Source organism: Sciurus vulgaris (genome assembly GCF_902686455.1).
Source record: "Sciurus vulgaris genome assembly, chromosome: 7".
Classification (NCBI taxonomy): Eukaryota; Metazoa; Chordata; class Mammalia; order Rodentia; family Sciuridae; genus Sciurus; species Sciurus vulgaris.
Window position 1 is genome coordinate 59,008,331 of NC_136467.1, and position 12,478 is coordinate 59,020,808.

Here is a 12,478-nt window from a genome sequence, read left to right on the forward strand (position 1 = left end):
CTTCTTACATGCAATACTTTGGGTTCAGTTTTGAACCTGGCCTAAGATTGAAATCTATGGGATATTCAAAGAGAATATCAATTATAGATTATGGCCAGGTGCAGGGGCACACACCTGTAGTCCCAGCACTTTGGGAGGCTAAGGCAGAAGGATCTCAAGTTTAAGGTCAGCCTCAGTAACTTAACAAGACTCTGTCTCAAAATAAAAAAAAAAAAAATTTTTAAAGAATTGGAGATGTAGCTCAGTGGTAAAATGCTCCTGAGTTCAATCCCTGGTACTGGAAAAATAAATAAATAAATTACAGATTATGAAGAAAAAACATAATCTAGCATCCTCAGGTCTTTTCTACTCAGGTTGTATATTCTGGGTTCTCTTTAACATCCTGTCCAGTTGGGTGCAGGCAGTCAAGAGCCGTGGGTGGCATTGCTGAGACACAGCCTCTCCAATGGTCTCACACAAACACGAGGAGTGAAAGGGAGTTTGACACAGGAAATGACAGCCAGCAGCCGGGCTCTCTGATAAGGAAGAACAGTATCCAGTGAAGCCCTTTAATTAAGCAAGATCATTTTTTAAAACTTATTTAGAAACTACTGCTTTAATCTCTAAAGATAATAAACCCCATTTAAAGTCCTGGATTAACTCCCTGTCCACAATGACTGAGATATAAGTGGAGTTCTTATCACACAAAAACCATTACCAAGATATAACTGATTGAAAAATTAACCAACCTCCACATCCTGAGTTAGAATGCTTATCTTTAGAAGAGCCAGAGGGGAATAGGAAACACACAAACATTACTACACTGCTTTTTGTTTTGTTTTGTTTTTCGTTTTTGTTTTATTCTGCACTGGAGATTGAACCCAAGAGCACTTATACCACTGAGTTATATGAGTCCCTTTTATTTTATTTTGACACAGGGTCTTGCTAGATCACCCAGGCTGGCATTGAACTTGTGACCCTTCTGCCTCCACCTCCCAAGTCACTGGAATAACAGGTGTGGGCCACCACATCCAGCTTCTACTTGTGTTCTAAATGCAAGGTCCAAAACCAAAGAAACTCAAACCAAGTCAAAAATTGGGAAGGAATCTCTCTTAATTGACCATGAAAACACAAAGTTCCTCTTCCGTGTTATCTATGCTTAAGTAATCTAATTATTTAGAACTTTTATGAGCAGAAGAATTCAAGGGCACATCTTTTGAAGTGGTTGTTTTCAGGTATTTTGGGAAAAAAAAAAAGACAATATTAATCCAGTCATGAATATATCGATGGTAGTTTGCTCTGTAGTCCTGGTGTGATAGGATCTTCCCCCATAAACCCATCACTAGTTGTAAACATGGAAAATTCAAGATGCATTTAATGCACCTCACTTACTGAACGTCACAAGTACAGACAACTTTCACATCATCATTAAGTCACAAAATCACAGGTCACACCATCATAGGTAGGGAACTGCACCAAAGCCAAAGGCAGGGCATGGGGTGGAGCAGGAGAGAGAACATTAGCTTTCTACCATTCACCTTATACTTGAGGATATATATATTCTTCTACCCACTTGCAGGAGTTCCTAAACAATGTGCACATCAACCATTCCACATTGTGAATAACACCCTCATGCCTCTGTATAGCAAAGTCAGGCATGAGTGTCACACATGAGCCAATGCTACTGGCAAAGGCTTACTCTTTTCCATACATGAAATGTATCAGGAAGGTCTTGCTGGAGATGGCAAAGTAATGGATGACTCCCTTCAGGATGTGGTCTTGGCCATTTATAGCTGAGGGAATGTGCTGACGGCAAGAGCTGCCCTTTTTTGGAGCCAAGTGCAGTGGTGGATTCATTCACCATCTACATTAGTGAAAAGCAGTAATAATAAAAGACAATGCAGTGATGGACGTTTTTCTTCAGGATTGTACTGTTCCAAAGCCTTAGTGTTTCTCTTTAAGCCTTGGTATTGAGGGTGACTAAAAGCGTAAGTGATTAACCTTTGAGATTAATTCCTGTCTCTTAGGTGAATTCCTATAGATGGCCTTCATTTTGCTCTTTTGTACTTACCATTACTGCCAAGCCTGTCCCTAACATTTCTTGGCTTTGGGGTAAGAGTACAAACAGGTCATATCCCAATGTTTAAATTTTCAAGTTATAAATCAAGTTAACAAACCGCTAAGAGATTCTATACTTCTATGTTAACAAGTTTACCTTCAACCTGACCTGGGTGCTTGATTCAATTTAGAATTTTTGAATTCCTTGGAATTTTGTACCAGAACATTCTTCCTGCACCCTACCATTACTTTTCTTCCTTTCCTGACAAACACTACCATACCTGGAGGGGGTCCTACTTTCACACATGCAGACACCCCATCCAAAACTCCCCAAGGAGCTGCCACTTGGGCTGAGAGGTCAGCACACTTGTGTTCCTGTCCAGCTTTAGAGAAACTGCCTGAGAGAAAGTACCTGCCCAGGTCTCCAAAGCAGGCTTAGGGCCATTTGGACATAGAATTCCAGGGTTCTGAGGACCTGGATGATAGCAGAGTTTATGTAATTAAGCAAGCTTCTAACTGAAGAGCTGGAGTTTAATCCCACCAGGGAACTCTGAAAGGCCATGTAGACCTAACCCCAGAGTCAGCCCAACCAGGAGCCAAGGAAGTTGAGGCGCCTGAGCTGGACACAGCTACTCCTCTGGTCATGGCTTGAGGGGTATTTCCTAAAGATCCTGATTCCATGACACTTCGGGCATTAGAGTGTGAGCTCTAATGGCCACAGAGCCTTTAAACAGAGTTGGAGCTGCTGTTAGTTCAAAGTCTGGCTGAATCACAAGAAAACAGTGAGTACTGAGGGGATGTGGACGGACACCAGCACCATCTACTGCAGTCCATCCCTTACCCTGCTCAGATCCATCCATGTCCCACATTAAGTTCATCCCAAATGCCATAGAGTCTTCATAGTGGTGTAAGACAAAATCAACCATTTTGCAAACAAAAATGTAACAGAGGAGAATAGTGAGTTATCAAGATCAGCTACAGTCCCCAAAGCTTCAATTGCCACCAAGATTACCATTGACATTCTGTTTCCTTCTCCATCATCCAAATTCACTTTCATGTCCAGCCATACTTTTGTGGGCTAAGTTGCCTTCCTGGTAAATTAACCCAGCCTTTCAACACTGAGGAAATCATACTTTAGTTAGCAACTCTCACTGTAATAGCTCATTCATAATCATCAGCAGGCACAGAAAACATCAAGAAGTGTCCCTGGGAATTCCTGAACTTCATATAGTCTCCTGGGGCTCTCATTTGGTAGTAGCAACTCTTATCTCCTAATAATAATCAAGGTTAATTGCCTCTTTCAGTACAGTAACATCTTTCTTTGTCTGACAGTCTATTGGCCAGAGGAGTCCAAAATGACCAGGGAGACACAGATGTAGTGGGAGCATGTGACCCCAGTAAAAAGCACTCCTACCTTGGGAACCAGGACCTTTAGTCTCGTACAGATAGAAGAACTGGGATGGGAAACACAAGTGAGTTACTGGGAGTGACAGGGAGTGGGGCAACTACTACCGCCCTCTTCTACTAAACATATGTAATACCTCTTACCCCCATGCTTATCTGATACCATCCCAAGGGACAAAGTACAGAAGTAACATAAGGTGATCTTTAGCTTCGTTAGTAGCATCCTTAGTTTCCAAAAATTAAAAACAACTCTAATTCAAGCAACAACAACAACAACAAATCAGTAAAGAATACTAGGAGAGGTTCTTTGGTAGGGCAAGAGAGCTAGGCTTAGAAATGGCACAGCCAGGAAGACTTCCCAACCTGTATCAAGGGATTCTGACTGAATGCAGGTGTTAGGGATTCTATAACTGACACCAGAACCAGTGTCAATGCTGTGCCCAGATCAATGCCTCTGCAGCCAACCCTGCCGGGAAGTGGATTCCTAAGAGGTGCTGGGAAAGCAAGATTTTACTCAGGGGAACCAGAAGTTACAGAGTGGGAAATTTTCCTAACTCAGTAAAATTGTTCAAAAGATTCTAGGCAGTCAAGAACATATAATGTCTACTATATCACCCAGAAGCCTTATTCCTCAGGCCCAGAATCCAAGCAAATAACAACCTGTTTCGGCAAAAGATTTCCAGCCATCCTTTAGGAAAATTTCCTTTTCTTCTTAGTAATGTAACTTCCTCCAAATTAAGCTGGAGACTACATTTCCCAGTCTCCTTTGCAGGAATGACATGTGACTAAATTCTCACCAATGGGAGATAAGAAAAGGATGGTATTTGTAGTTCTGAATCTCTTCCTTAAAGACGAAGGTGTTTAGCCTAAACTTCCTCTTTTCTTCTTCCTTCTGGCTGAAAAATGGCAACAGTTAGACCAGCAGCTTGGAACCTAGATATGAACACATGTTGACAATGGCAGAAACAATCCACAATCCTGGTTCCTGGATGACTTCCCAGGAGATGAGTGATTCTACAGTGGTTCCTGGGAGAAGTCCTGGGAAAGAAGTTCCCAAAAGCAGCTTCTGAGTAACTGCACAGGGCAACGATGCCTTCCCAGCTCTACTAGAGCTCCCTTGAACTGCTACATGAAATAGAAATAACATTCTTTAAGCTGACATATAGTACAACCTCTTGGCCCCCATGCTAACTATAGACCTACATCTTAACAACTGGTTAAGTTCTGATAAACGCATCCTTAGATGATTTCATCGTTGTGGGAATATCATACTGTGCACTCGCATAGAGCCAGGTGGGCTGGGACAATCTCTTCATGTAGCTTCTCTGTGGAATCTAGAGATGTAGGGACATAGTGAGATTGTTGCATAACACAGCTTGATGTTTTATAGTAAACTTTTTTTTTTTTTAACAAGAAAAAGGAGTACACCCCAAAATAACAATAGAAAGTATACTGTGATAAATGTACAAACCAGTAACAGTCATTTATTATCATTCTCAAGTACTATGCACGGTACATAATTGTATGCCTATATTTCTCTTTGACTGCCAGCACAATAAGTTTGTGTACTAACACTTCACCACAAACATGAATAATATGCTGTGCTGCAAGGTTACTAGGCAATAGGAAGCTTTCAGCCTCATTATTAGCTTGTGAGAATATGATCATATATGCAGTCTGGCATTGACCAAAACATCATTGTGTGGCACATGAATATAATGTGTTTAGTCATTCAAGAAATAGCATGTATTTTTATTTATTTTTTATTTTATTTATTTATTTATTTTGGTACTGAAAATTGAACCCAGGGGCACTTAAACACTGAGCCACATCTCCAGCCCTTTAAATTTTTATTTTGAGACAGGGTCTCGCTAAGTTGCTTAGGACCTCACTAAGTTGCTGGAACTGGCCTTGAAATTGGGATCTTCCTGCCTCAGCCTCCCGAGTCTCTGGGATTAGAGGAGTGCACCATAGCACCCAGCACGTGTGTGTTTTGACAGCTCATGGGATGCTCAAGTACAGAAGGTATGTGCAAAGGTTATTAGTATTCTGGTTGCCTTCTCAAATAACACATAACATGGGACCCTGTGGTAGGTGTCAGTGAACTTACAAATCCACAGGTCTGTGCATGGAATAAAGTAGGCATTTAATACATGCCAGCTAATTTTCTACCTTCTTTCTCAAAAATTATGGCAGTAGAATATCCTGAAGAAATATTCTTGGCCCTACTCAGGTTTTGAGATGTTTCCAAAAACGCTCACAGAGAGTGATCTCTGTGAGATCATCAAATTGTCACAGTTAGATTCCATCTTAAATTCCCTCACATAAGATAAGAACTTGGCAAAAAGTAGAAAGCTAGGTTTGAGTTTAAACCAACATATTTCCAAAATATATAACTCGTTTAGGTGAAATGCTTGTAAAGATGGGTTTTCCAGTTTCTGTTTGAAATCTTTTAATAAAGAAACCTTTTTACAATATTTAAATGGATGCTAACCAAGAAATCTGTTGAGTTTTCCATCCACAGTGCTTGGGGGAGAAACACCTTGCTTAGATAAGGCTTGTGGTAGGCGATTTCCCAGCATCACAGGGAGCACCTGACACTGAAAGGATGGGAAAGTGGGGACATTCAAGTTTAAGGAAAGCGTGAATAACAGAAACCATTGAAGGACAGAATGAAATGTCAGGTAGTGATAATAGAATAATATTGGTGGATTTGCAGTCAGCAATATATGAAAAATGTTCAACATCTCCAGCAGTTTCATTACAGAAATGCAAATTAGAACTACACTGAGATTTCATTCACTCCAATCAGAATGGCATTATCAAGAATACAAGTCACAATAAATGTCGGTGGGGATATGGGGAAAAGGGTACACTCATACATTTGTGAGTGGGAGTGCAAATTGGTGTAACTATTATGGAAAGTAGTATGGGGATTCCTCAGAAAACTTGAAATGGAACAACCATTTGACCCAGCTATCCCATTCCTCTGTCTATACCCAAAGGACTTAAAATCCACATACTACAGTGATGTAGTCACATTAGTGTTTATAGCAGCTCAATTCACAATAGTTAAGCTATGGAACCAACCTAGATGCCCTTCAACAGATGAATGGATAAAGAAAATGTGGTACATATACACAATGGAATATTACACAGCCACAAAGAAGGATGAAATTACGACATTTGTCAGTAAATGGATGGAAATAGAGACTATCATGCTAAGCAAAATAAACCAATCCTAAAAACCAAAGACCAAATGTTCTCTCTGATAGGTGGATGCTAACACACAGTGGGGGAGGGAAGAATAGAAGTTCATTGGATTAGACAAAGGGGAATGAAGGGAAGGGATAGGGAATGGGAATAGGAAAGACAGTAGAACGAATCAGACATCACTTTCCTATGTTCATATAAGAATACACAGTCAGTGTAACTCCACATCATGTTCAACCACAAGAATGGGAAGTTAGAGTCCATGTATGTATTTGTCAAAATACATTATACTTGTCATTATAACTAAAAAAAACAAATAAAATAAATGGGAAAAATATTTGTGGATCTGTCAAATCCCCCCATTAGATTAAGCAGTCATGCATCTATTCATGAGTTTAGTGATTTTTTGGGGCAACAGCCATGTACCAGACATTGTGCAATTTTTTCAGGACATAACTGTAAATAAACAATGTATGTAAGGTTCATAAGGAAAATTAAAGCAAGGATAGGAGATGGTGTCATCTCTCATAGATGGGATGGCTAGAGATGGTCTCTGAGGAGGGAAGGTCTGAATATATATATATATTTGGCAAATGTAAGGAGCAGAAAGGCTGGTGTGGCTGGACCCCAGCAAGGCAGGAGGAAAGTTATTGGGGGGATGCAGCTGAGCGGAGTCAGATGATACAGGACTTGTAGGTCATAGCAAAGGACCCAGCTTCAGTGTGCTCAGAACACTCCCTGGCCCTGAGTCTCACCCATTGTAAGTGCTCATAGTGCCTTGAACTGAAGCCACCCTGCAAAGAAACTGAACTCCACTGCAGGTGAACTCTGGCATGAGCTGTAAATGGGCTCAGTAGACACACCCACCTACGGACAAGCCTGTGCAGTGTTTACTTAGAGATTTTGGCAATTCTCTGCATAAATAAGCTGGTCTTTGGCAATCAACCAGTTACATTTGCTAAAATGAAAAAAAGATCAATTTTATTTTTATGTACTGCTGCTCTTGGATCTTGGCACGTAACTGCTCAAAATAACAAGTGGCTGAAATGTCACATGACCCAGAGCAGTGGTGGCATAAGTCTATTTTAGTAATCATTTTGATAGATTCAATAGAAGCATTTGTCGGACAATCTATTTCTACTTGTAAGGAAAATTCAGTTGTAGAATTGTAAGGAAAGCTGCCTGAGGAAAGATAACACATATTGATGGAAACTTTGTTTTCACATTCAGATTCTCTAAGGAAATTTATGAAATGGCATTGCTTAATCTAGAAATTTTCTTCAATGCATATTAATTTGTTATTTATGCTAAAATTATGCCCTCTCCTTTTATAAGGAAGACATTTAAAGTAGGGGATTTTTTTCTTTTTCTTTTTCTTTTTTTCCTGAAGTTAGAATGGCATTTGGCTCAAGGTTAGACGAAGAGACCCTGTTAAAGGACATTGAGGGCTTTGTAATGGCAACAGGAAAAGGGAGAACCTTGCTGAAGGATGCACCCGGGGAGGGGAAGGTGGGCTCTGCTGGGGAGGAGGGAGGAAGGCAAAGAGTGAAGAAGATGAAGGAGACCTGGAAGTGACTATTATTTCAAGAGATGGCCCTGATAAGCTTATTGTAGAGTGTGGAGCTTGGTCAGTGACCTTTAACTGGACTCAGGTTACATTTGCTGTCACTAGTCCATCGTCACGGAGATGGTCCCATCCTTTTGAAAGACACGTATGAAGTCCAGCTCAACTGAAACTCTGGCTGTAATAGTGCAAGCTGTTCTGGGTAACATCCACACGGATTCCTCGGAGGACTGGGCCTTCTGGACACCTACCATATGCTAAGTAGGGTATGAGGTCCCCATTCTTAGCATAACAAAAGTGGACACTCAACTGCAAAGGCAGGGTGATGGTGGGGTGGGGGCAGGGTTCACTCAAGGAAGACAGCAGGGATACAAATGCGATGACTTTCATTTCATGAAGACAATTTATTAGAGATTTTATTGTCTTTATATAAATATTTAGAGTAGTTTACAAATATATATTCTTGAAGTTTCTATTTGTAATAGCTTCTTCATTTTGTTCTTTTTTCCACAGAAGAGATGTCCTCTCTCATTTTTTTTTAAATCTCTTTTAAAAATTATAATTTTATAGTGCCATTGAGACCAAAAATATGTGAATTTAGTGAAGGAAGATGTTTAATTGCTTCAGAACATCCACATTTTGAAAAATAAACATGTTTCTTTTTCTCCTTGGTCAATTTGGCAGCATAAAGTAACTTATTTGTGGCTGTTATTTGTCTCCACAATTTCCCTTAATAGTAGGTTTCACAGTCTTTATGTTTGTGAAGCATTTCCTTATGTCTGGACCAAATCCCTTTCTGCTCTAATTTAAGGCCAGCGACTCTGTGGAGTTGCTCACCATTGTCTACTGAACAGACAAACACTTGGAGTTTGTTTTTTGAACTCCCTTCAGCCTTGTCTTTACTAGGACAAACAATTGTGCTCTTCCATGGCCTTCCTCAATGGCACTGAAATGCACTCATGAAAATGTGCCCATGTGCACATTTGGACAGTTTAACAATTTCAAGACATGCAATACAAAGTTGATTTAACTTAATTCTACTGTCCCTTGTAGTACTTCACCTTACAAAGTGCTTTTACACACAATAGTACATTTTTATCTTGATAACAAATATGTAAAGATGTAAGAAGAGTCTTACCATTTTTTTCTTTTTGCCCTTTGTACTTGGGATTGAACTTGGGGGGCGCTTTACCCTTGAGCTCTATCCCCAGTCCTTTATGATTTTTATTTTGAGACAGGGTCTCACTAAGGTGCTGAGGCTGGCCTCGAACTTGTGATCCTCCTGCCTCTGCACTGGGATTATAAGGGCCCCCCAACACATCCAGCATTACTTATTTTTCTTCCCTGTTTTCTTTTCAGATGAGGTCACTGAATGCTTGGCCACAGTGACAATAATTTAAAAAGCAGAGATTAAAGCACCTTTCTTCTGAGATAAGGACCAGGGCAATTTCCACTAGCCACCAACTGCCTACTATGGGCAAAACCGTGTGCTGATTGTTGGAAAGGATATAGCTGTCTCCTGTATATAGAGGTGTGCACATGATTCCTGCACACCTGCTTGCAGAGGTATTGGGAGGGAAACAAACTGAGTTGGGCCCTGTGTGTTAGTAGGGTTTAGGTCTGTGGAGAAGAAAGTTAGGAATATTCCTGGTGTAGAGGAACCTGCCTACCTGAAGCAATCTCGTACAAGGTCATTGCATGGAAGGCTCTGGTCATGGTAGAGGGCATCCTTTGAGAGCTGATATAATTCCATGAGTAAGGTTTGCACCCCAACACCACAAAAAATAAAATGAAAGCAAATTTTTTTAAAGTTTCACGGTTAAGAACTCGAGCTGTAGGATCCCAGAGGCTGGATTTAAATCTTGGCTCCATCAAGAATTGACTGCTTGGTGTAGGGTAATTTCCTTCATCTTTTCTGTCTCCATTTTCCCCTCTGTAAAATGGGATGATTAAATGTAATAATTCATCTAGACATGCAATAAACTTCAGCTATCATAGCACAGAAGTGCTAAAGAAACCAAATAAAATTAAAAGTTGTTCCCAGCTCAAATCTCCCATGAATCTGACACCATTTGAAAGCATTCTCTCTTCTTTCCTTTAGCAGACTTGGGGATCGAACCCAGAGCCTCCCACAGGCTAAGCAAGGGCTCTACAGCTGAGCCACACCTGGCCCCAGAGTATTCCCTCCTCCCACTAGTTCCTTATGCTAAAGTCTAAGGTTCCTATAATTTCCACTCTCATTTTACAGAAACACAAACTAAAGAATATTTTGAGGGATGAACTATTTATCCTTTCCACAGAGAGAACTTTTGTTCTTGCTGTTGAATGTTAGTGAGTTTGATGAACCTAAACTGCAAACACACAAAAAAAGTCGGTTAAGAAAATCAATCCACTCCTTATTTGGCCCAATGTACCATTTACTTTCTGTTTTGGAAGGCAGGTGTTGAGAATTTGTTGTGCATTATTTGTATTTTGTTTAAATTAGAATGACTACTTCTGTGAAAAGTCATTTCTCATTTGTGTCCCCAGTTCTGAATTAGAAATAGAGGAGTGTCATGAAAGCCACAGCTCCTTCCCAGGAATGGAAGCCCGGCCCTGAGTGGTCCCAACAAAATCTATCAGGCGTGTGAAAGTCTTCTACCACATGTGCTCCAGACAAAAGAAACAGTCACGAATTTAGGAGACCCTGAGGAGAGCTTGTGCTGGGGACATAGGAGAGATAAGGATATCCAGCTGTGAGGTTGATCGGTGTCTCTCTTTCGAGGTGAAAGAGTGGAGTATCTTTTTCTTAATTTTATTTTTTTTATTCATTGTACATAAATGGGGGACAAATTTTCACTTCTCTGGTTGTACATGAAGTAGAGTCACACTGTTTTTTGTAATCATACACATACACAGGTTAATGATGTTTATCTCAATATCTTTCCTTCCCCCACCCCCTCCCCACCCCTCTACACAATCTATTCCCCTCTATTCTTCCCCACCTCCTGTTATGTATCATCATCCACTTATCACAGAAAACATTCAGCATTTGGTTTTGGGGGATTGGCTTATTTCACTTAGCATGATATTCTCCAACTCCATCTATTTAGCTGCATATAACATAATTTTATTCTTCTTTATGGTTGAATAATATTCCATCGTGTATATATACACCACGTTTCTAAGTTCTAACGATGTTCAGGAAAAAAAAAAAGAGTGGATTATCACAAACAGTCTTCTTTGCCACGGATGACAGGTACATGAGTACAACCACTAACTAATCATGGCTCAGGTTTTGTTCTTCCAATGAACTATTTAGTAAGGTAAAAGGAATATCATGTGGAAATGTCAAGCAAATGTATTTGTTTTGTTTTCTATAGCTACAGTAATCAATAACCACAAAAATGTATGATTGAAATAATACAAATTTATTCTTTTACAGTCCTGTGAATAAAATTCAATCATGGGTTCCAATGGCTAATATCCAGATGTTAGCAAGGCTGCATTCCTTTCTGGAGGTGTCTGCAACCTTAATTCTACCTTTACCATGTAAGGTCACATATTCACAAGTTTCAGAGATGAGGACTTGGGCCTCTTTGCAGATCTATAATTCTACCTATCAGTGTAGATAATGGTGCCAAAAAATATTCTCAAAGCAGTTTGTTTAATAGATCCATTGGTTAGTTAAAAGACTTTTTTGTTCAAAAATATAGGCACAGACACTTTGGTTTGGGCAGTTATTTGATTTGACTAGCAACTCTGCCTCTGAGTGGGAGTGAGACAAGGCCATAAGATAGAGGGTCAAGGCGGTACTTGCTGGGCTCATCCTCTGCCACTGTGTCCATTGGCAATCTCCTCACTGCAGGCAAGAGAGGGTCTCATAACCCCTGAATCATCTCTTGTTGGCTTTTCTTCTTTTCAACATATTGGACTCTCATTTTCAAAATGCCTCAGGACAACAGAACTCTGACCAGATTTTAAAAAATTAAAAAGAGACATCCTTGGGTGTGCTTTTAAAATTCAAGTCAGGACTTTGTCTATCCAGTTGACTTGGAATCATGAGAAAAGAGTAACCTGCCCATCTCCATGGCTGGGGACAAATATATTAGCACTATTGCAAGAAAGTTAAATTAACTTTTTCATTTATTTTGCAGTACTGAACCCAGAGCCTCACACATGCGAGGCAAGTGTTTCACCACTGAGCTGCATTCCCAGTCATTTTTATTTTGAGAGACAGTTTTACTAAGTTGCCCTGACTAGACTCCAATTCGTAATTCC